Raw genomic sequence first — 24,001 nt, 5'->3', positions numbered from 1 at the left:
GAAGAGATGTTCTTTCTCATAATTGGCCATATACAGATATGTTAAACTTGGTGCGAAGGTACTTCCCATGGAAGTACCTTGTGTCTGGTGGAAAAGCTGCTCCACAAATTGGAAAAAGTTTTCCTTGAGTGCAATGGTAGCATACTCAGTAATGAATCTAACCAGTTTGGGAAAGGGTCAAGTTCCAGAAAGGAGAGAGTTTCCACAACCTCAAGGGTTGCATTCCTGAGGGATGTTCGTATATAATGCTTCCACATCAAGTGTTACCAAGAGATCTATGTTGTTAATAGGATTAGCCTCATCTATGATGTTCAAGACATCCCTAGTGTTTTGGTCACCGTTGGATGGAGGAAAAGGTCACAGAATTTGGAATGCAGTTCTAGGAGGTAACTAATGCCCGATACTATCAGTCTTCCAGTGGGGTGGGTTCACGTCCTTGGGTGTATTGGCAAGGATGTAGAAATATGGTGTTTTGAGGAGTGTATTGATCAGGAATTCCTCCTCATTAATGGTATTACATCCTTGAGTATCAGTTGACATCACCAAGGAACGAATGCTGGTAATTAATCTCTTAGTAAGGTCTTTACTGACTGGGCAGTAGTATCTATTGTCCTCCAACTGGTGGAGACAGTCTTTATTATAGTCTAGGGTACACATGATCACAATGGCCCCACCTTTATCCGCTGGCTTTCTTTTTTTAATCAAGGAGTCATTGATCAAAGATTTGATTGCCACCAATTTCTGATTGAACATGTTATAGAAAGGGGATCTTGGGTTAGATTATTCTACCTCCTTGATGGCTGTCTGTTCAGATGTTAGTATAGCTTGGTGTTCATCCCTGAAGAGAGGGTGAACCTGGAGGAACTTATTACCCCCTGTATCAGAAGGATCAGGAGTAGTTTTGTTCTGGAAAAAGGCCCAAAGTCCAATTTTACTAAAGGAATTGTGAAGTTCACACACAAGGAAGAACTTATCCTCTCTGAGTGTGTCGCCGAAACCAAGGCCCTTTTGGAGAACTGTTGAATCTAGCCCTTTCTGCAGGGTTATCCTCAATCATGTTGCCTTCCTCGGCCTACTTTTCTGATCTTCTTTTTTTGGCTTTCGGACTCTGGGCACTTTATCACTGCTAATCAGTGCTAAAGTGCATGTGCTCTCTTCTCTAAACAAGGTATAATTGGTTTACACCTGTTTGGCATATTTGATTTATGTGTAAGTCCATTGCAAAGTGGTATATCATATACCCAGGGACTGTAAGTTAAATGGTACTAGTGGGCCTGTAGTACTGATTGAGTCACCACCAGAAGTAGGCTTTCAAACCTGTTATGTTCAAAATATATTTAGTATCGACATTTAATTTATGTAATCCACGTGTCATGTATTTGAAATGTATTGAAACTAGACATGAATTAAATGTCTATACTAAATATATTTTGAACATAATACAAAAGAAATGTGAATTATAGACCCAAAGCATCAGAACTAATCAGTCATTGCTTTTTTCCGCCTAAATAAGTAGCGGTATAAAATTAACAGGCAGATTCCTTGTTTTCCTCCATTAGACTTATAGAAATTAGGCATTTCTCTGTGCTTATAACTTGTTGTGCTTTGCAGCCTGTCTCCAGTACACATCTGGGTGACAGCTACACTTTGTGCATTCACTCTAGACAGCCACAACACAGAAAGGGCTTGGTGTGACAGGGGATACATCTGCATTCATTTGCATACTGATATTCTACCTGGCAGGGAGATGGAGAGGTGTTTCACACTTACATTTGAATAGGTTGTTTCCCGTCCTCATACAAAGGGCTGATTTACCCCTTACTGATCGTCTGAGACAGGGCTGGGCTGAAAGGGATTGTTGTGCACTTCTGAGCATTCTTTTGAAGTGACTCCCTACATCAAAGGCATTTTTTAATATAAGTACCAGGGCTCAGACCCCATATAGTTAGACACTGCGTGGTACTTGTAACTAGATTCTGCTGGCTTTACATCTGCACATTGCCAGGAGGACTGCTGTGCTGCCAGGAGAAACCGTCATTCCAGTTTACTGCTTTGCCATGTTGGCCAACTGCCTGCTGATTGGTGGGCTGAAGGAGGGACTGACACTTTGTAACTATCTGAATGAGCTGGCCTGTTATCTGCCTGTGCCCGAAGTGTTCTCCAAGGACTTGATAAAGTGTTCTCCAAGTGTTTGTTGGCTTGCCCCCGGTTTTGCACCAGAATACCTCTGCCATGGGTCTCTGTTACCTGTGAGTTTGACAGTAGTTTGTTCTAAACAGGAGCCATGCTCCATGCTTTACAAACCAGTGCATGTTGAGTGCTTCATTCTGCTAAACCTGAAGTGCAGGTGTTTTTGCCAAGTTCTCCAAACCAGGGCATGGAGAGTGCTCCATCCCCAAGACTGTGTTCTGATTAACTCAGATACTCTGTCCATCAACACCCCCTTTTTGTAATTATTTTGGCCACCATGAGTGTGGAAGGGTATGCTCAGACATGAGTCCCTTGCTCATTGCACCATCAGGATACAAGCAAGCCGGGCCGAAGACGGCTGTAATGCCAGAAACCGGTCCCCGGAAGCTTGTTTCCATTCCAGTGAAGAATTGGCTTGGTCGTTTGGTCTGCCCTGTTCCCATGATGCACTGGGCCAGGGACAGACTAATTTGCATATAGCCAGGTTCTGAACTGGGATGGTGCAGTGAGCTAAAAAACGGTGATGGATCAAGCCCTAATCTGTTGACTGGGTAGGAGTGTTCTGATTAACTCAGATACTCTGTCCATCACCACCCCCTTTTTGTAAATATTTTTTCCATCCCCAAGACAGCACCTGTTGAGAGTTTCTTATTTCACAGAGAGCTGAGTGTTTTTCCTTGCCCGTGCTGACTGCAGCACTGAGAGAAGCCTTGAGGTCATGACCCCACCTAATCCCCATGACAAGAGGATCTACCTCCTAGCCACGCAATGGGAAACACTCCAGAGCGGCCGCTCCAGCAAGGGAACTGGGAAGTGCAACATTTTTGTCTTGAGTGCCATTCTGAGGCATCCTCTCCTTGCATGAAACATCGCCACTGCCCCAAACCAAACCCCCGAGCCAGGCCCTCCAGCTTGAGAGCCGTAGTGCCAAGGAGAGGAGCACACTGTTCTTGAAGACAGTGTTGGTAGCTCTCCCCAGCAACAGCGGGGTCCTCTTGCCCAGAGGAAGGCACTGTTGTATGAGAGGCACGCCCATGACAGACAAGCTGTCTTGCACTGTTTGGTAAGCTGACCCCTATTGCTAAAAGTACAGAGTCTGAGCGGCTCCAAAGGACCCCGGACTCACCAGATTGGGGGGCATTCACTGCCGAGAGATTTAGGTCCATTGACCCGTATGGCCCAATCAGCCAACCTGTGCACTAGCGGGCGGCTATCAAGACTTCTTTTTGCAGACCCAGAAGTCCCGTAGGACCTGTTGATCAAATGTTGTGTTAGGACCCAGGATCTAACAGATCCGGAGGGCTGTGGTAATAATGCATCCTATTGGGAGTGATGCATTGACGCTGCCTCATGGGGACATTATATCTGCCTGCTTTTAAACCTACAGCCATGAAACTGAAAGCAGCTGCTATATTTTAAAGCATTTTGCTTACCTTTTTGCATTCACTGTGATACTTGACAATGACAACATTGGAAAATTATACATATATTTGCTGTCGTTTTGGTCTAGTACATTTGAAAAGTATATATATATTTGATGTCATTTTTATCCTGCTTTCTTCAGGAGATAGAGCACTGTTTGCAAATGTAAATAACTTGACCAGCGCACCTTGTATATTTAAAATGTTGGTCCTAATGTGTTTATAAAATAAAAGCCTATTTTTATTCACCCTGTGTGGAGTCTCTTTCTGTGGTGTTTTCTTTGTGTTGCTGCGTGTTGCACAAATGCTTTACACATTGCCTCTGTAGATAAACCTACCTGCTACTGAGGAGGAGGAGGAGGAAAATGACTGGGCAGAGACACCAGTGTAGAGAAGGGGAGCATAAATAGGGAGTCCTTTGCTGGGTCTATTGCAGGGAACAGTGTCACCACCCACACCCTGTCACTTGAGAAGCACAAGGATAGACGGTCTGGGAGGGTCCTGAGGCTGCAGCTGGCTGTAGAGAAGAGAAGGGCTGAGCTGACAGAGCTTGGCTGAGGAGAAGTTGGTGGAGGCGGAAAGGGCCTTCACTACGGAAATCTTGCTCTTGAAGAAAGGAAATTGGCCCATTAGCATAGTTTGAGGATTCTGGACTTATAAGCACAGCTAAAAGAGTCCAGATGTGGCAGCAAAGTTAGTGAGTTCAGTGTTAAAGATACCATTTACATGTACAGAGACTTGGTGCTTACCTTCAATGAGGGGGATGACATATATCAGTGGTTTCAGGAGTATGAGCAAGCTTTTGAGGAGAACATGATCCCTGAGAAGGATTGGGGAACTGTCATATGGAGTTATATTCCTGGTAATGAGAGGGATGTCCTACGGACCCTAGAAGGGAGTAACAGGCAGAGGTTTATCCCATGAAGGAATAGGGGAGAGGAGTTGGCCTAACGGCTAAGGCGCTCGACCTCGGACCTGGGGATCTGGGTTCGAGTCTCGGTAATGACGCCAAAAACCTCCTGTGATTCTGGGCAAATCACTTAATCTCCCCGTGCCTGAAATGAAAGTGTGTCCTCATGTAACATAACTGGTGCTATGTAAAGCGCTCTGATACCTGATTCGGTTCGGGTCTAGTTCGCGCTATATAAAACTCTGGAAAAAAAAAGGAAGCCCTGGTATAGAAGTACAGGTTGAGTTTCAGGGGCAGCCGGAAACTGTCTAACCAGTTTTGGGAGGGTTTTGTTAATAATTTTTGCAGAGCTCTGGGTTTTTGGGTGAAGGGTAGCTTGGTAAGCAATGTTGAAGGGCTGTGCAATCTGATTACCAGAGAGCACATGCTTTGTTGTTGTTTTCCATGGCTATGCCAACACCTGTTGGAGTGTAAGTTCTCTTGACCACAAGGCACTTGCAAAGGAGGCAGACCACTGTGTGAGTACCACAGGGTCTGGTAAGACATTTGGGAGTGATCCGAAAGGGAGTGGCTCAAGATCCTCCCAACTGTAGTTGGGGAGGTTCACAGTAGCCAAGACAGGTTCCAGTGTGGTGGGGTGAGTAAGGAGCCCCATGTCCCTTCACAGAGTAGGAGGAAGGTGGGGTGGGCAAAGTCCCAGGGTGCCCTATGCCCAGTCCCAGAGCCTGGATAGTACCCTGAGGGGGCACCAGGAAGGGAATCTAATCTGTATTGGGAGAACATCCACCGAGGGGGACCCCATAGTGTCATGAGAAGTTAGGGGAGCGACTGATACCAGCATCCAACCAGTTCTGATGTCTGGCAATACCACTCCACTGAGGAGGGTGCAGAATCCCCGAAGGAGGGTTTAGGGGAGGAAGGACTCTCCCCTAACCCCTGTTCAGCATCAGGATACAGACCTGGATTGGAAGATCAGTGGCAGGATAGCCTCACTGAACTGGTGGGAGAACTGAGTAGGACTGCTGCTACAAGTACCCGGACAGCTTTGGATTCTGGGTGTACCACACCCAAAAGGAGAGTACAGAACCCTAGAAGGAGAGGCAGGGAGAGGAAGGACTCACCCCTGACTCCTTTCCAGCCCACGGGCACAGACCTCGGGCTGGTGGACCAGTTACAGGATACCACCCCTGAACTGGTAGGAAGCGGAGTGGGGAAAGGATGTGAAGCACCTGGGGCTGTATCCTCCCACTGTAAGAAATCAAAGAGGAAAGAAATCCATGGCTGGCCTGGGGCCTGGCTTTGGACACTGACAGATGTCATTGACCTCTGTTGGTTGCTGTCTTTGTGGACAGAGTTTTCCTTGGGGACAGATATCAGACCCAAGGGGTGGAATGGGCCACATCACTTTGTTGGACATGGAGGTACTGTTTGTCTACTGGGATGCCTTTGTGAACCGCTTAAAGTTAGGCACTTCACAGATGGGGTCCACAACTGAGAAGGGTTACCAGTGGATCAGCTTAGAGGGCCCTGAGAGTATAGACAGAGGGAGCCAAATGCATTCAGAGAAGCGTTGAGCTGGCATGTGCCACTGCAGTAGCAGACCAAGGTCCATGTTCTAAACCCCTGAGCAGGAATGCCCATCAAGGTATTGATTTGTCTACCCTGGCTTTAGGCTTGTGTTGGACCTGGCCCTTTCTGCAGGGATATCACCAAACATTTTGCCTTCTTCCACCTACTTTTCTGACATTATGTTTGTAAGACCCCTGACTCTGGTCGAGGACACACTCTCTCTCCAGCAGCTTAGCGCCAACTTCCCTGTCGCCGAAGCCTCCTCTCCTCCTCCTCAGAGGGATTTGAGCCCCCTGCGTGCCACTCACCGCCGCTGAGTGCAATTTTATTCTATGTGGGCTATTTAGTTTAGTATTGTGTCTTGACTGCTGCGCTATTGTTGTGTTTATATTGTTATTATTCTAGTATCTTTATTGCTGAACTTTCTCCGTGCTTCGTTGCTCTCGCTGCTCGGCACCTGTGACCCGCCCCCTCCTTCGCCCATCCCGCCTCCTAGCTGAACCTCCCTTCCCTTCTTAATGGCAGCCGCTGTGCGGTTGCGAGCAGGGGCTGCTCTGCTTGGCGCGCCTAAGGCAAGCTCATCTGTGCCCGTCCGTGACTCGACGGCGGCCAGCACCGGAACCCTGGATCTCTGGGACCCCTCTGTTACAATGCTGCGGCACTCTACGCACTCAACCCCGGAAGACACACCGACTGCGTAGATCCTCACCCAACATCACCCATGGATGGTTTTCGCGCAGACTCTGCCACAGATTCTTCAGCATCGCCCAAACCACCACTACCACCGACGGCCCACAAGATGCATGCACCGCCGAAACACTGACATGCATTCTCCTCAATGTGCGCTCCCTGCACCGACACACCGTAGAGATATGGGACCTGATCGACACGCTCTCGCCCAACGTCGCCTTCTTCACTGAAACCTGGACCAACGCCACCTCGGTCCCGACATCGCCATGGCCATCCCCGGCTTCTACAAGATCCAGAGGAAGGACCGTCCCTACTGCCCAGGAGGAGAACTCGCCATCACACACAAGACCCCCTCTGGCTCTCCACATCCAGCACGAGTGACCCCCACTCCAACACAGAACACCGCCACTTCCAGATCCAGACAAGCCCCAGGACCACACTATGCGGCACCCTCATATACAAACCGCCAGACCCAGTACCCACTTTGTAACTACCATCACCAAGCTCGCCGCACCCCACACCATCACCTCCACAAACTACATCCTACTCTGGGACCTGAACTTCCACCTCGACAACAGCGGTGACCCTGACTCCACCACTCTCTTCGCCAACCTCGGTCTGAAGCAACGGGTCAACACGGCCACCAACTAAGCCAGACACACACTCGACCCTATCTTTGCGGGAGGGACAAACATCTGCTTCAGCCACACCACCCTGCCCCCCTGGATGGACCACAACTGCATCCACTTCACCGTCAGCACCACCACCGCACCCATGCCTGCCTCCGCGCCCACCATGAAGAAACTGGAGCAAGGTCACAGAGGAACAAATCAACACCACCCTCCTCTAAGACCCCCCCAGCACCACTACCGACACCAACTCCGCAGCCATAGAATTTCACTGCTGGATCTCCCGCTGCGACGACAAGCTTGCACCCGTCCACCACCCCACCAAACAATGCCCTCTGAAGGCCACATAGTTCACCACAGAACTACAAGAAGCCAGACGCTCCTGCAGATGCCTAGAGAAAACCTGGTCAAACCAAAAAACCACGGAAGCACGGAACAACCACAGGAGCGCCCTGAAGGAATACCACGAACGCATGAAAGACACCAAATGGACCTTCATAAGAGACAAGATCCAGACCAACACGACCAACGCTAAGGAACTGGTCATCATACAGAAATTCACAAAAACCGCCAGCGAAGCCACGAACATCACACCTTCCCAGGAACTCTGCGACAAGCTCAGCACCTACTTCTACTTGAAAATCAAGGTCCTCTACGACAACTTCAGTGAACAAATGCCGGATACCATCCCCCACGCTGCTGATAAGCCATCCATCATGACCTGTAACAGCCACTGTCGAACACATCACCGCGACCATGAAGAAAATTCACTCAGCAGCCCCCACGGGCTCCTGCCCACCGTACATTTTAAACAGGGCCGCCACTGCCATCTCACCTGAACTAGGACGGACCATCAACGCCTCCTTCTTGTCCGGCATCTTCCTAAATGACTGGAAGCGGGCTGAGGTTAAACCCCTCCTCAAGAAACTGACGTCAGACCCAACAGACCTAAAGAACTACCGGCCCATATCTCTCCTCCCCTTCGCGGCCAAAGTCACCGAGAGACTTGTAAACGCCCAACTGACCACCTTCATCGAAGAGAACTCCATCCTGGACGCCTCACAGTCTGGATTCTGCCGCAACCACAGCACCAAGACCACCCTCCTCTCAGCCACTGACGACATCCACATGCTACTCAACCAGGGACACACTGCAGCCCTCATCCTTCGAGACCTCTCCGCTACCTTCAACACCGTTTCACACCGCACGCTCACAGCCAGACTTCACGACGCAGGGATACAAGGAGCCACCCTAGAATGGATCCAATCCTTTCTCTCTGGCCCACTGATATACACTGGGAGTACCCCAAGGATCATCACTCAGCACCACACTCTTCAACATCTACATGGCCCCCCTCGCTGCCATCATCAGACAGCATGGGCTCAGCATTGTATCCTACACTGACAACACCCAGCTCATCCTCTTGCTCACGAAGACTCTCGAAGACACCAGACTCTGTTTCCAGGAAGGAATGAAGAACGTATGCACCAAGCTACCAGAAGCACAGGATATCTTGGTGTGCAGCTGACTTACCTTGACTAGAGTGGTGGGTTCTGCTTGGATAGGGTGCATACCATAGCTAACCAGAAACACCATTTCTAACAAGAATGTTACTCTCTTCTGTGGTGAGTTCCCTTGAAGACAGGTTGACTACTAATTTCTTTTGGTCTGGGCTTATTTGCATCTGCGGTTCTGGTTGTTGCCACTGAACTCGTTTTTGACCCCCTCTTCTTCTTCCTTTGCCCCAACCTCTGTCTAAAAAGGGGGAGTTAAAGGGTTGTGGGAATTGTGTATGGGTTCCTGGGGGGAACATGTGGAAGTTAGGAGGCCACGTTGGCTGGGGTCCTTGGTTGTTTCTGCCCTGGTTACTCTCCCATCTAACTGTGCTTGATGAGCTATTGAAAGTGGAGTTTTTCTTTCTCTATGTGCTTCTACCTTCGTAAGAGGAGGTGTCCCCACCCATCACTGGGCAGTCCTCTTTTGTGTTGGCGTAGATCTTTTCCCTACCAAACTTTTTAATGTCTTTTTGGAGTTTTGTTGTTTTTTGTTGCATAAGGAAATCCCTGTGTTTATTAATCTCAGTATTGATCTCTGCTAGCCTGGATTCATATGCTGTATTCCTGTTTTTATTGCAATTTCAGCAATGTTTATTTAATTATCAAGGCCTAGGAGAGGCGTTTGGTGGTATTGAGAATCAAAATCAACCAATCACATTTAAACTTCTAGGCAACATGTGCACACGTGCTTCTGAAGATGACATCTTCTAAAAAAGATGCAGGGTGAATTAGTCACTAGTTAGCTATTTGGTGAAATGTTGGCTCTGAGGTACATGATAGTTTCCTGAAGAGCAATCTTAACACATTGTGTTTTAAGGGCTGCAATGGAATTCCAGTCATCATGGGGTACTCCCATCTACTCTCATTAGGAAGGCATTTCTGAGAATCTCAGCTACAATGTTATCACCGTAGCCATATCTAAGACCATGGCTGTTGTCCATGGTAAAAGGTTTGTGTGTAAAACACACCTGGAAAAGTCCCATGGCAAGCAAATGAGTCTCCCGATGTGAGTAATTATTTAGACACAGGATAGAGTGCTAATTTTCAAACTCTTAGGGCAAATTAGAAATGTCCCATGTCTGAGCCGCCATATGTAAGCCAAAGAGAGCAAGTAGGGACAGGACATATTGCTGTAGTGGTGTTACATCGAAGACATTATTATCCTGTGGCAGGGAGATACTGAAACATGCCTTAAATTCTACATACAGAGTACCAAAATCATCTCGGACTAAGAACTGCCCTTTCTAGATCTGTGTATTTCCATTAACAATGGCAAATTCCCCACCAGAACCTACAACAAAACTACTGATTGTAATAGTCTACTATTATATAACAGTCACCACCAAAAAGCCCTGCGGGATAACCTGTCACACAGACAGTTTTTGCAACTTCGTCGCAATTGCAGAAATGTCAATGACTTTGATTTACAAATATGTAACTATGCATCACACGCTGCTAATCTGGCACAAAAGAGGGCTTGGAATAACTATAGAGCAGTGCTCCTAGAATCCAGAGCGAGGACACAGAATGACACCATCACCTGTACTACTACCTTCACACCCCTCTTCCAGATTTTGCCTTCGGTCACTGGGCACTACTCTTGTGGCTTATGTAGGGTCTACCATGTGAAGGAGGTTACAAACGAATTTAAGTTAGATTCCACTCACACATGGATGCTGAGTAGCCGAACCAACTGCAATACAAAAAATTGTGAATATATGATCGCATGCCTGTGTGCCTTACAATACATTGGTATGACTATCAGACCAGTAAACATGAGGATCGCCCTCCCCAGCAGCCTCATTACTTCCAGGCTGTCAGAGAAGGGAAGGTCGCTGGTACATCGCCGGATGACCCCCCTGTTTGCCTCCCCATTTTGTTTCTCACTATCTCATCTTGATCTATCACACTCTCTAACTGGCATCCATTTTGTACACTCTACTATCCTCTATCCACTGACCCAAATTGAATCAATGAAACTAATAAAGGACTGACTGCACCTCGACTAATTCGGCGGCCATCTTAGAAAGGTAGCCCTGATCACTACTTTACATCTGTTGCCCGCTATCTCTACACTGTACACGTTCTCCCATATCTCTCATTGTTTTTCTATCTCTCCCCTAAATACCACTCTCTGCATTTCTCCTCATTTATCTTTTTTCCGTCGCTTCTTTTTAATTTATTACTCTTCCTAATGTTATTCTATTCCACTATACTCTCCAACTACTCTCACCCTCTTTCTCAACTACCTCATTTCATCTCTTCACCCTCCTTAACTGACCTCTGACCTATCCCCTGCAACTCATAATTCTTTTATATACACTTTAATTAATCTATGTTTGGGTATATTATATTACTTTATTGCTGTATTTGTTCCCTATTTGCCTAAAAAAAAAAAATATATATATATATATATATGTATATATATATATATAAATATATATATATTTATATATGTATGTGTGTGTGTATATATATATATATATATATATATATTGCCTCATTCTTCCTTCCAATTTTCTCCTCTACCTCCCTACCATACCTAACCTCTTTACTTAAACTACTACAATATTTTCTTCACCTTACCCCTACCACCTCCTCAACTGACTTTTCACCTATCCTATATAACCTATATTGCCATTACATGCTCATTAGTAATTTATCGCTTAGATATTTATTCTATTGTTGTACTTATGACGTATATTACTGTTATGCTTTACATTTTCTTATTAGTTACCCTCTCATCCTGCTTTGATGATCTATTTCGCTTGTTTGTCCACTTAATTTTGTACTAGGTATTTTACCTTAATCCTCACCGCATACTGCCATTATATGCTCATTAGTAATTTATCGCTTAGATATTTATTTTATTGTTGTATTTATCTAACTTTGCTTTAGATCCACGTCAATCTCTAACTTCTCAACTCCTGGACTGTCTAATTAAGATATATCCTTCCTTCTACTCAACCCTTATGACGTATATTATTGTTTTGCTTTACACTTTTTCTTATAATTTACATGCTCAGCCTCATTTGATGCTCTATTTCTCTTGGTTTTCCACTTAATTTTATGCTAGGTATTTTTACCTTAATCCTCACCGCTAGGAGTTTTGAACTCTACTTTGACCTGCACTCTTTCTCTCCATATTCTCTGAATCATGCCACCCCTCTCTCTCCCCCCCCAACCTCAAGCTCACCCATCTCGAAAATCGGCCCTAACTCCTGGTCCATCCTCTACCCCTCCCACCTCTCCAAACATGGCAAGAAAAACTTCAAGCACAAACTTCTCTGCCTCCACCCAGAAACTCTATTTGCAGATCATCACAACAGCCCCAACTCCTCACTCATCACCAACTTCATCTTCTTCACCAAACGCCCATCTAAATGGAAAAGCCTATTTCTTAGTCACCTCCCTATATCTAATTCACGCAAAATCCCATATGGCCTGAAACTTTCCACCACGCCGTCCCCCTCCTTTCCAGGTGAAATAGATATCTCCATCTTCAAATCCGGAACCATTCTCATACAATCATCAGAAAATAATCTCGATATCTTTGAACAACACTTTAGCACTATCTCCCAATCCCTCACACAATCCTTGAACCCTGCCCACTCACCGCCTCAATCCCACGGCTCATCACCCCGCAACACTTTCCATGCACCCATTTCTCGTTCCTCTGAATCACCCCAAATTTTATCACCGTCTTCTCCCTTCTTTTCCACTACCCTCCTTTCACCTCTTCCAGAAATACCCCCCTCCTCTCCTACCTCCAACAACCCTACCCCCTCCAACACACTATTGACCTCCCTAGCCTACGTCACTAGTACTAGTACGGAATCCCCTCACACCCCTCTCGCTTTACCCCCCCTCTTGATCTCCCCCCCCCCCTCCACAACTAATCCCACCGATTATACCCAATCTCTACTTACCTCTCTCGCGCTCAACATTATAACATGTTACGACTCCCTTATCTCCCAGCCCCATGCCACCCCTCCTCCCGTCCACAACAACAACTCCCCCCTCCCCAACCATGAATCCTCCACACTGTATATTTGCCCTGTCTCCCTCATGCCCACTCCTGCTTTCCCCCATCCCTGAACTCTCTATACTCCGCCTCCCACTCCTCTCCTTTCGATCTCCTCTTTAACATTCCCCCATCGTCCTCCACACTACTCAACCCCTCAATGTTATCTTCAGCCCACTTCACTCTTCCCCCTATCTCCCCTGACTCAAACAATGCACTCACTTCTATGTCCATCCCTCCCCTTGACGCCCACCTCACCTCTCCCTCTACCACTTACCCCCGGTTCTCCCCCCCTACTAAACAAACCCTCTCCTCTATGCTCCCCCTTCCCCCGGACTCCCATGTCCCTTCGCCCTCTAAAACTCACCCCTTGGTAACCCAACTTCCCAATATTACTCTCTCTACTACGCCCCTCCCTTCCTCTGACTCAATTACCACCTCTCCTCCATTCACTCCTCTTCCCCTCCCCCACACTCATGCATCCCCCAAACTTCTTTAACTGCCCCCACACCTCCTCAAACCTTACCCCACTCACACACACCCTTGCTATCCTCAAGAACCCACATTCTTCCAACGACGCCAATTCCTACTGCCCCCTCGCCATCTCCACTTAATTGCTTGCCTAATAGGATTACCCCTCCCACATCCACCTTCTATACACTTCCACTCTCCAATAATGATCCTCCCCCTCATTATACCTCCACCCCCCTCCCCCCTCCTGGTTTTCCTCTCCTTACTCCTCACTTGATCCCCCCTCAGAACAATCCTAACCCATACAGCTACCCAACTAATACTGTTCTACCAAACTCAAACTCAATCCACACTTTGACACCCCTTTACACTGAACCTCTCCTTTCATCCCTCGTTTCTGAACTCTCCTCACTCAGAAACGATATCTCTATCCTTACTAATACCATCGCCTCTACCCATTCCTATTCTCCCACCCCCTCCCAATAGACACTATCTTCGCTCATTAACACCAATTCCAACCCATCATCTCACTGCCCCACAAACGAGACTACCAACATCAACTCTTCTCCGCCCGCATATAGCTCCTCAACCTGTCCCACACCCGCTCAACCTTCCTCAAGCGTCCTACTCCACAATACCATCACACCCCCCCACCCACAACCTGATACTTGCCTAAGAACCTCTGAAACTAAACCTTACACGAACTTACCTTCCGCCCCCTGTTTACCCTCATCCGCTACACCACTCATTCACCAATCTTCTGACACTAAGCACTCTACTCATCAATCTACTATCCCAGTTCTCCTAGGTATAAGCAGACTCCCCCTTCTTCCTACCTCCCCTAGACCTCCACAACAATTGAGACCTATCCCCCCTTGTCCCCCCTGTCCCTCAACTCAACAACCTGACCCCTCTCCCCTACATTGCATGTTGATCAACTGCCAATCCGCCTCCTGCCACGCCACCGAGATTGCTGAAACCATTCTCAGCGAAAACATCGACATAGCATTCCTAAACGAAACCTGGCTAACCGCCCACTCCACTCCGATTCTCGACTTGCTTATTCCCCCAGGTTACTCTATCATCAAGAAAGATAGAATAGAGCAAACGGGAGGAGGCCTTGCACTAATTTTTAAAGCTGAACATAACATCTCGCTTGTCGAATCACAAGACCCTTCATCCTTTGAATACCTTTGCGCAGATCTCCTTATACACGACTCTCCCACCACTTGGCTGCATACCATCTACCACCCCCCTGGAAATTGTATCTCTTTTTCTGAAGAGATGGCTGACCTTATTATCCAAGCATCTCTTTCACACTCTAAGAATCTCTTCCTTGGTGACTACAACATCCACTGGAACAAAAGTGATGACCCTGCTGTCATCACATGTAAGAATACCATGGACATCACCAACATGTCCCAACTCTGCTATTCCCCCACTCACAACAAAGGTTCCACCCTAGATGCTATCATAACCAGCAACTATCTGGCCTCCCTCTCTTGTATACTTCCTGTCGATTGGTCTGATCATTACCTCATCCTCTTCAACGTGAACAGACCCTCTAATCGTCCCGCCCCCATAAACACCCTACCTAAGAAACCTACACGCAACCTTCACCTTATTCCTCCTGGTGAACTGGAATCCACAATTAAAACCCGCCTACTTCTCCCCCCTCCCTCTGATAGCACCAATGACCTAACTAACCATTATGATAACTCTATTCTTGATACTCTTGATGTAATTGCTCCAATTAAACTCAAACAACAAAAAAACAACCCTCCCAAATCCTGGTTCAATTCTGAACTCAATAATGAAAGACGGTCCCTTAGACAATCTGAACGTATTTGGAGAAATCGTCCCACCGCTGACAATCTGGTCCTCCTCAGAACTGCTAGAGCCCAATACAAAAAACACATCTATAGCGAAAAAGCCTCCTTTCTCCGGTCACAACTTGTCCGGGCTAGAAACAGACCTAGAGAACTCTTTAGCATTATTAAAAAACAAACCTCTACTGGCCCCCCTAAAATATCAGCCTCTATTGACAAATGCAAAGAAATCGCCAGCTTCTTTATTAACAAAGTCAATAAGTACGAACTTTCCTTCTCCTCTCTCCCCCAGCACTCCAACCCTCCTACTTACAACACACCCTCCCTAACACTCCTAAGTCTCTCTCGTCTAGTCTTCCCACTCTCCTCGACCCTTCTATCACCCTTCCTACCCCCGCTCATCCACACCCCCCTCCTAATGAACCCACAGCCAAAAGCAATGCTTAATGGAGTGAATTTTGTCCAGTTTCAGAGTCTTCAATCATTAACATCATCACCAAGCTCTAACCTTCCTCCCACTCCAAGGATCCTCTTCCCGGCCATTTGGTCCAAGACCTCAAATCTACCATTGCCCCTATATGGACCAATATCATCAATTCCTCCCTTGCCACTGGTTGCGTCCCGGCCTCCCTTCAGCTTGGCCAAATCTCTCCCATCCTGAAAAACACCTCTGCCGACCCAAATGACCTTAACAACTTACGCCCTATCTCTAACCTTCCTTTCCTCTCTAAAGCCCTGGAAAAATGCGTCCTATCTCAACTAGAGAACCATATCCTCGCCTTCAATCTCCTTGATGTTTTTCAATCTGGATTTAGAAAAGGCTGTAGTACAGAAACTGCAATGTTAAACATTACAGACGACATTCATCGCTCCCTTGACAAAGGTGAATCCTCACAGCTAATCCTCCTTGACCTATCGGCGGCATTTGATACTGTACATCATCCCACCCTTCTCAACACTCTCAAAGCTCGATTTGGCTTGGAAGGCACTGTACATACATGGTTCTGCTCATTCCTTCAAAACAGATCTCAGCAAATCAAGCTTAGCCACTTCCTTTCTAAACCTCAACCTGTCTCCCTCGGTGTCCCTCAAGGCTCTATCCTTTCCCCAACCCTTTTCAACCTTTTCATGGAACCACTCACCCTCATTCTCAAACAAGCTAAAATAAGTTACCACCTCTACGCTGACGATATCCAACTATACTACAAGATCAAATCCCACAATGACATCCTTCACCTCAATGAGAACCTGACTAGAGTACAAGCCTGGTTCCATCTCAACCATCTCAAATTGAACCCTAAAAAAACTGAAATCATTCTTTTCACCCCCAAAAACAATACCCCTCCCATCCAAATCTGGATCGACGATATCAAAGCTCTGAACTGCTCCCTCTCAACCTCTAATTCTGTTAAATCCCTAGGCATCAGCATCAACCAGAATCTCAATCTCATCCCCCACATTAAAAACACAGCCAAAAGTGCTCTTTTCACCCTTCACCACCTCAAGAAAATCAAACCTTTCATTCCAGCCGATGATTTCAAAATCGTTGTCCAATCGCTTGTCCTCTCCTGGATTGACTACGGTAACGCCACGCTTACCGGCACTCCTAAAACCCATCTTGCACCGATTAAATCTGTCCTCAATCTAGCTGCACGACTTATCTCTGACTGCAAAAGATTTGACCACATATCCCCCGTCCTTAACTGGCTCCCAATTGAAGGAAGATCCGCTTACAAAACCGCTTGTATCACCCACAAAGCTCTTCACCAAAACACCCCCTCCTACCTTGCAACCAAACTAAAAAAAGCAGGTTGTTCCAGGTCCCGGAGAAGCACCAACTCCCTCCTCTTGATCCCACCCAGACTAAAATCTCAAAAAACCCAATCACGCGCATTCTCTGGTAATTCTCCTACCATTTGGAACTCTCTCCCCAAGGACCTTCGCTGCATCCCCTCTTACTCCCTTTTCAAAAGTGAACTCAAAGCACTTCTCCACAACAAGTATTGGGGTATATAACAATACTGTCACTGAGCTTGTCCACTCTTCTCTCCTCTCTTATCCCCCCTTCCATTTTGAATGCAACTTTATATCCCTTTTAACTGTTTTCGCCTTTTTGTAACTTTACCTCCCTTTTATTCCCCCCTCTTAAAAGACGTATTGCAATACTGTATCACGTTGCTAATTTTGCACCTATTGTTATCCTATATTTTGTTGTTCTACCTCTGTTGTAAAGCGCTCTGATACTCCAGGGTCCAGCAGAGCTATATAAAACCCTTGAAATAAATAAATAAATAAAATAAATAGATCACTGCACTGGACTCCGTGAGTATACTGGAGTAGTGTGGCTCACCGGTTAGAGGCAGCAGGCCTGAGAGCAGAAGTCAGCCCGGGACCAGGGTTCAATTCCCGACACCGCAGGGTCGTGGACCTTGGTCAGCAGACTCGATAATTCTCACTTCGGTGCTTACTATAATCAGGGGTTCCACTCGGCAACTCTGGGCATTAGCTTGCCTAATCTCCACAACGGCCCCACCAATTCCGGGGATGCCTGGCTCCACCTTGGGGACTCCCAGCAAGGGACCATCCCACAGGGAAAGCCAGGACAGGTTCCCCAGAGTTATACAGCGCCGGGACGCCCCGTTGCTGGGGCAGCTGTGCGCTTTACAAGTATACTACATTTACATTTATACTGAAGGAATCCCTATTTTCATCCATACTAATATTATAAAGAGAGAGCCCAAACCTTTGAGGCGGGTAATCTCAGTAACCACAGCACCAATCACAACACCCAATGCAGCGTTGGAAAGGGCAGTTGCAGCAGAAGGACATAGGCTATGCAGACGGCCACCATATACATTTTTTTTCATTGTTTTATTAACTTTTCAAGAAATAGTGGTGTTCATCACAATCATACAGTGCAAGACATACAATTGTACTGTAGGACACCATGTACATTTAAAAGGTAAAAGAACCGTGCCAGCAAAGTAGTCCCTTGTGGGCGTGTCTGCGTTGTGCTGTGGGCATGGGCTGGGGGCGTGACTAATGCTGGGGGCGTGTGGTACGGCCATCACATCGTGGGCTATGGGCGTGTGTTGGGGCGTGAGAAACGCTGGGGGCGTGTGTCCGCCCTTCATGCCATGTGAGTCGAACATACAAGCGCCAATTACATTGCTGCGTAGCATCAAGGGGCACACTGGGGGCGTGACACGCTGGGGGCGTGAGAGACGCTAGGAGGGGTGTCCGGCCTTCATGCCATGTGAACGCAATTGCGCTGCATCAAGGGGCACACTGGGGGCATGAGAAACGCTGGGGGCGTGTGCTACGTTCCGCCCTTCATGCCATGTGGGTCATACATTAATCAGAAGATCGTCTGCTGTGGCCGTGTGCTGGGGGCATGACAAACGCGTTCAGCTGGAGGCCTGGTAAGTAACATTACTGCAGCCTCTCCTGCGTGCTGTTACTGAACTCTCTCATTCAACAAAATTAGACGCGCCTGCTACCATCAACCAGGGCTCTTGCCGGGCTAAGGCAGGCGGATCAGTACACTAATTACACGCGCCTGATAACATCAACCAGGGCTGCAGCTGGGCCTCAAGCGGGGGAGCACGTGCCTGCTAACATCAAACAGGCCTGCATCTGGGCCTCAAGCGGGGGAACACGCAAATGAGCGTGTCTGCGGGGACAATTACTGCAGCCTCTCCTACTCGCTGTCACTGAACTCTCTCATTAAACGGATTTACCGCGGCTGATAACTTTCTCATTCAACGACATTACGCGCACCTGCTAACATCAACCAGGGCTGTAGCCGGGCTCAGGCGGTGGATCACTACACAAATTACACACGCCTGCTAACATCAACCAGGGCTGCAGCTGGCCCTTCTCCGTCCCTATTCTAATGAAACAAAAAATGTTGTCTAGTGCAAGATTTTAAAATAAATTGCCCTTGCCAAATACACACATTACACACATTCTATTTCATACCCGGACAACGTCGGGACGGGCTGCTAGTCCTATATATATCTTTAACCCCCTCCTTGACTACTTCCTCATGCTTCTGTGTTTTTCATTAGTTTTTTCCCACAGCTAAGTGCGGTCCTCTGCCTACCACCCTTTTTTCAGAATCTATGTATTCACCACATTACATGCATGAGTTTTGGGTTTGTGTTGTGTATTGTCATGTGTGTTTCACTTGCCTGTGTGTTTGTCTTATTTATATATGCACTGTTCACTGAAAGGTGTGATTTTGCCTGCGGCATGGTTTTATCGATAATTGCCTTATGCATATACTTACCAATGAGGGGAAGTATTAGCTTGCTACCCATCTCTGTGATACCTCTTACCTGCTGTCTTCTCTTTTTTTGTTACAGGTCAGATTATGTGTTTTTTACTGTATGAGGTTTATCTTACACTATACGGGTGATTTTGTGATTGGGTATTTATAGTAACATTACTTCTACATTTCCAATCAGCATTAGATGAGGTTTAATATTTGGTACTGATGAATTGCCAGGTATCCTTTTGAACCACTTAAAGAAAGAAACATGATGACCCCTGTTTACATCAATGTTTGTGCTGTCAAGGATCATTGTTTCCAGTACAGCCACCTCTGTTTTTATTTATGTCAAGAGTACTGATATATTACATTTCAAATGGGACTGCTTAGCTATTTATAGTCACACATTCACCAATCCACACCCACAGCACCTTCACTCACTCACGGCATCTTATTTTAAAGATCTCCAGTAAAGAGCTCCCTCAAGGGGCCCATCGGGCAGTGCAGCACCGGCCAAGGATGTTAAAGAATGTCCCCCATCTGACTGTGTGAGGGCTCTTGCTTCTGATCAATCAGATCCCCTCGATCAAGTTGATCAACCTATAGCAACTGACGGCTTCTTCTTCCCTCCATCGCTTCACTGTCTAGGAACAGCGTACCTTTATGGATTCTGCTGATTGACTGTGCTATCATACAGAAGAAATCAATCTGCCGAGCATCACATTGGCTCAAGCGTGGCATGTGCAAATCAACTATTCTGTTTAATAAGAGATTGCAAAATTTAACTGAAAGGGGGATCCAAGTTTTTGGGCAAAGTCAAGGGTCACTTCCCAAACTTCAATATGTCTATTGGAAATAGGTCCTTGCTTTACAGAACAGAGATGCCCACGGACAAAGTGAGCTTTGTTGTGTGAAACAAGAGAAATTATGGGGACTGACTTTCCAGCTGAAGCAGGCTGTTTGAAACAGTTTCCATGGGAACCCAATGGATTATACTTGTGATTATGGTCATGCAGCTTTTTTTTAAACAACTAACTATGAATAGGCATTGGGCAGAATGTTTTACAGCACTAAAAAGGCAATATGTCATGGACGGAACAACAGCCTGTAGCTTTCATTATTCCAATTCTGTGGACTGATATTCGGTGGGTTCGGGGTGTAGTATCCGGTCTGTGCCTGGATGTTTGAAGCTCTGTAACGTTGTTATTGCTCAGACCAGTGCTATGTTTGATGTCTGTATATGCTGGCCTTTCAGGCTGAATTGTAATACCAATAAAATCTCAATAAAATGAGTTATAAAAAAAGGCAATGATATTAAATATCCCCAAACTTCAAACTACATTTCATTGTTATAAGGACTTGAATTTCCTAATGTATAATACTAACTGAGGCTGATGAAGACACAACTTCACATTAATAAAATCATGAAACACCCTAGCAATGGGGGCTATCAACAGAAGCCCTGTGCTGATTAACAACTTTTTATTTGGTGGAATGAGCTACAGCAAGTACCATATTCTTGTTGGCCCTTCTGCTCAGTAATTTGCTGAACCTAGCACTTGAACATGAGGGAAACGTTACTGAGGCTGCCAATTAGAAAGACCTGAAAGTTTGCCAGCTTACCCAGAGGCTGACAATTAATTCCATTCAAAGTTTCTTCAAGTCAGCAAGCCTCTCACACCTATTGTGTACCTGTGTCTACGAACAACTTTGCATTTTGCTAAATGATCTACATTTGGCTGTCTTCTCTCTGGTCTTTTGTTTCTGGAATCTTGGAATTAATGAGTGAGGCTGATCTTTATTAGCTATGGGCGATCCTCTGGGAATTCACTCAGAGTGTCTTCAGTCAAATGCCAAACAAAGCAACCAGCAAAAACCCAAAGGTCCAAGGCTAATGCCCCTAATCTTCACCTCCTAGGTAGTCCATACTTTGCTTACAAGTCCCTCCCTTTCCCATACTTCTTCACATACACATACACAAACAGAAGCTCCTCCGCAACACCAACTTTTCATTACACACAGTCTTATTTAGATGACCACAGAATACACCATTATCACCACACCACAATATGTCACTCCAACCCCTTCTGTGCTACTCATGCACATCGATGATCACACCACTTGCCGATAAGAAACTTCAGACCTCATAATCTCAAACACAACACTTGCACTATTCTGAGAATTCTGACTCAGACTCATCTCGTCTCTGATTTTTCATAATTCCATACCAGATGGCTATACAATCCTTCACCAAATATTTTCTACTAAAATGGTACTCAATCATTTATCTCACGACCCAGTGCTTCATTAAATATTTTCTCTGACCACATCACTCTCTTCTCCAATTCATCAAGATCAATATGGTTTATATACATATTATTTGTGACTTTTTTCAAACATCAACCAAACCCACTCTACATACCATACCATACATATTCCACTGCACAATCAAATATTCTGACCCTTTTACTGCCACCCTAACACTCTTAGCACCTATAAAGGTCTTTTTAAACTTCAAAGTGTGTCATCCACTAAAACCATGAAGGAAGCATTTACAGAAGGCACCATCTATACAAAACACCACCCCTGCATCCTTACACTTTTAAAAACAACATAATAGTTCTTAGAATTTCCAGCACACCCTCACTCAATTAGCTAGGGCTCTCTCTCACAAGAGAGTAGATTAAACAACATACAACCATATAAAAAAACAAGCTACACCATCTGCACAAGTAAAAGGGTCAAACTATTCCACCACAAACAACCACCAGAGTGTTCATGTACTTGCCCATTGACACTAGACATTAGGCATTCATTACACACCCAGACATTCACAAGGTTGACAATGATACCCTTCTAGATCCACTGAGCATAGCACTTCACATTATTGTTGATTTTCGTTTGTCCTCTTAAAAATCCCAAATCAAAAACATTCCCACCTTGTTACACACAAGAGCACATTTCCCCAAGAGCATACAACACTGGGAAGAAGCCCCACATGATGAAAACACACAATCTACAAAACCAAACCTCAATACTACCTTAAAGCCCAGGCCAACTATGATAACTCCTCATGCTAGTAAATCACTGCTTCAGTCCAGTCTTCCATCACACACTGCATACACAATTCAACTGAACTCAATAACTGCTTTTAGAGCAAAATCAACCCCTTCCCATTTCTAGCACAATCCCAGATAGAACTGTGCTCATCCAACTGTTACGCAATATTGATTTTTACCAAGTTCTCCAGATATACCAGTCTTGATTCTACTCCTGTTGTAGTAAATAGATTCAACCCAGGTGAGCAATTAAGCATTAGAAGCCCTGAAGAGTGAGACCACTCTCTTCTGTGATCTAGATTTGAGGCAAGTGATTGAAACTGCTGTTGTTCTCCATCCCATTCTCCTGCTTAGTACTATCTGACTGAAGAAAGTGCATCTATAATCCCCCCTCCACCCCTCTGTCCCAGTAATTTGGTGCACAAATCCCAAATGTTCTTTGAATTCTATATGTAGCCTTTGGGTCCCTGAACACTCATCAAAAATCCTCATGTACAAATGCACACATTTGACAGCATAATGACAATCAACGTATGGCAGAACATCTGAAATTTACTGAGACACAGCTATCTAATATTTATCTGAGTCTCAGCCCCACTAAAATAGAGCGTGTCCACATCATTGGCGACTCACTTCACTTTTAGACCCAAAACAGACTCTATGAAGTGCCATGATATGCTTTCTACCACTTGTTTATCCTCTGTGCTCAGTATCATCCGCTCAAAACTGTTCTTTTGGGATTGTAGTTTCACATTCTACATTCACACATTGTCAATGCCGTGTTATGGCCATCATCATAAAAAAAGGCTCCACCTCGGGTTGACTCTCAAACATATGGAGAATCTTTAGGCCAGACATGAGAGCCCGAAAACACAAAAAGAAAGAGCAAGAAGAGCAAGAAGGCCCAAACCAGACTCTGTAAAACACAAAAACAAATTTGAGACTATGCCCCTCCTTCCAGGATCCCAGCAATTGCTAAATATTCTTTTTTGTGATCAGTCTGTTCAACTTCCAGCTATCTTATAACTCCTTCCTTGCAATCTAAGATTTCGTCCCAACCATAGATTCAACAGCACATCAGGCGCTCTTCCTCACTTCTTGAGTTAAGCAAGAGACTGAAGGCCTGACTCCTAGAATAACCATGCAGGGACCACCTGCTCAAGCGCCTGGATACCCTCATGGGTGATTAGAACACTTTACAAATATACATAGTATAACATAGCATAGCAAAACATCTATGTTCTGTGAAGGGATCATTGTATATTTAGTCCTGATTGGGCCTGAATGTGCATATTTCTCCTCTAATACCTCTTAAATAACCTCTGACGTTTAGTAATGGCTACATGTTCAAGTCTCGGAACAGTGTCCCATCATTAATGT

Source organism: Lissotriton helveticus, chromosome 2_2, assembly GCF_964261635.1.
Source record: "Lissotriton helveticus chromosome 2_2, aLisHel1.1, whole genome shotgun sequence".
NCBI lineage: Eukaryota > Metazoa > Chordata > Amphibia > Caudata > Salamandridae > Lissotriton > Lissotriton helveticus.
The sequence above is the reverse complement of the archived record's forward strand: the minus strand, read 5'-3'. Positions refer to the sequence as shown.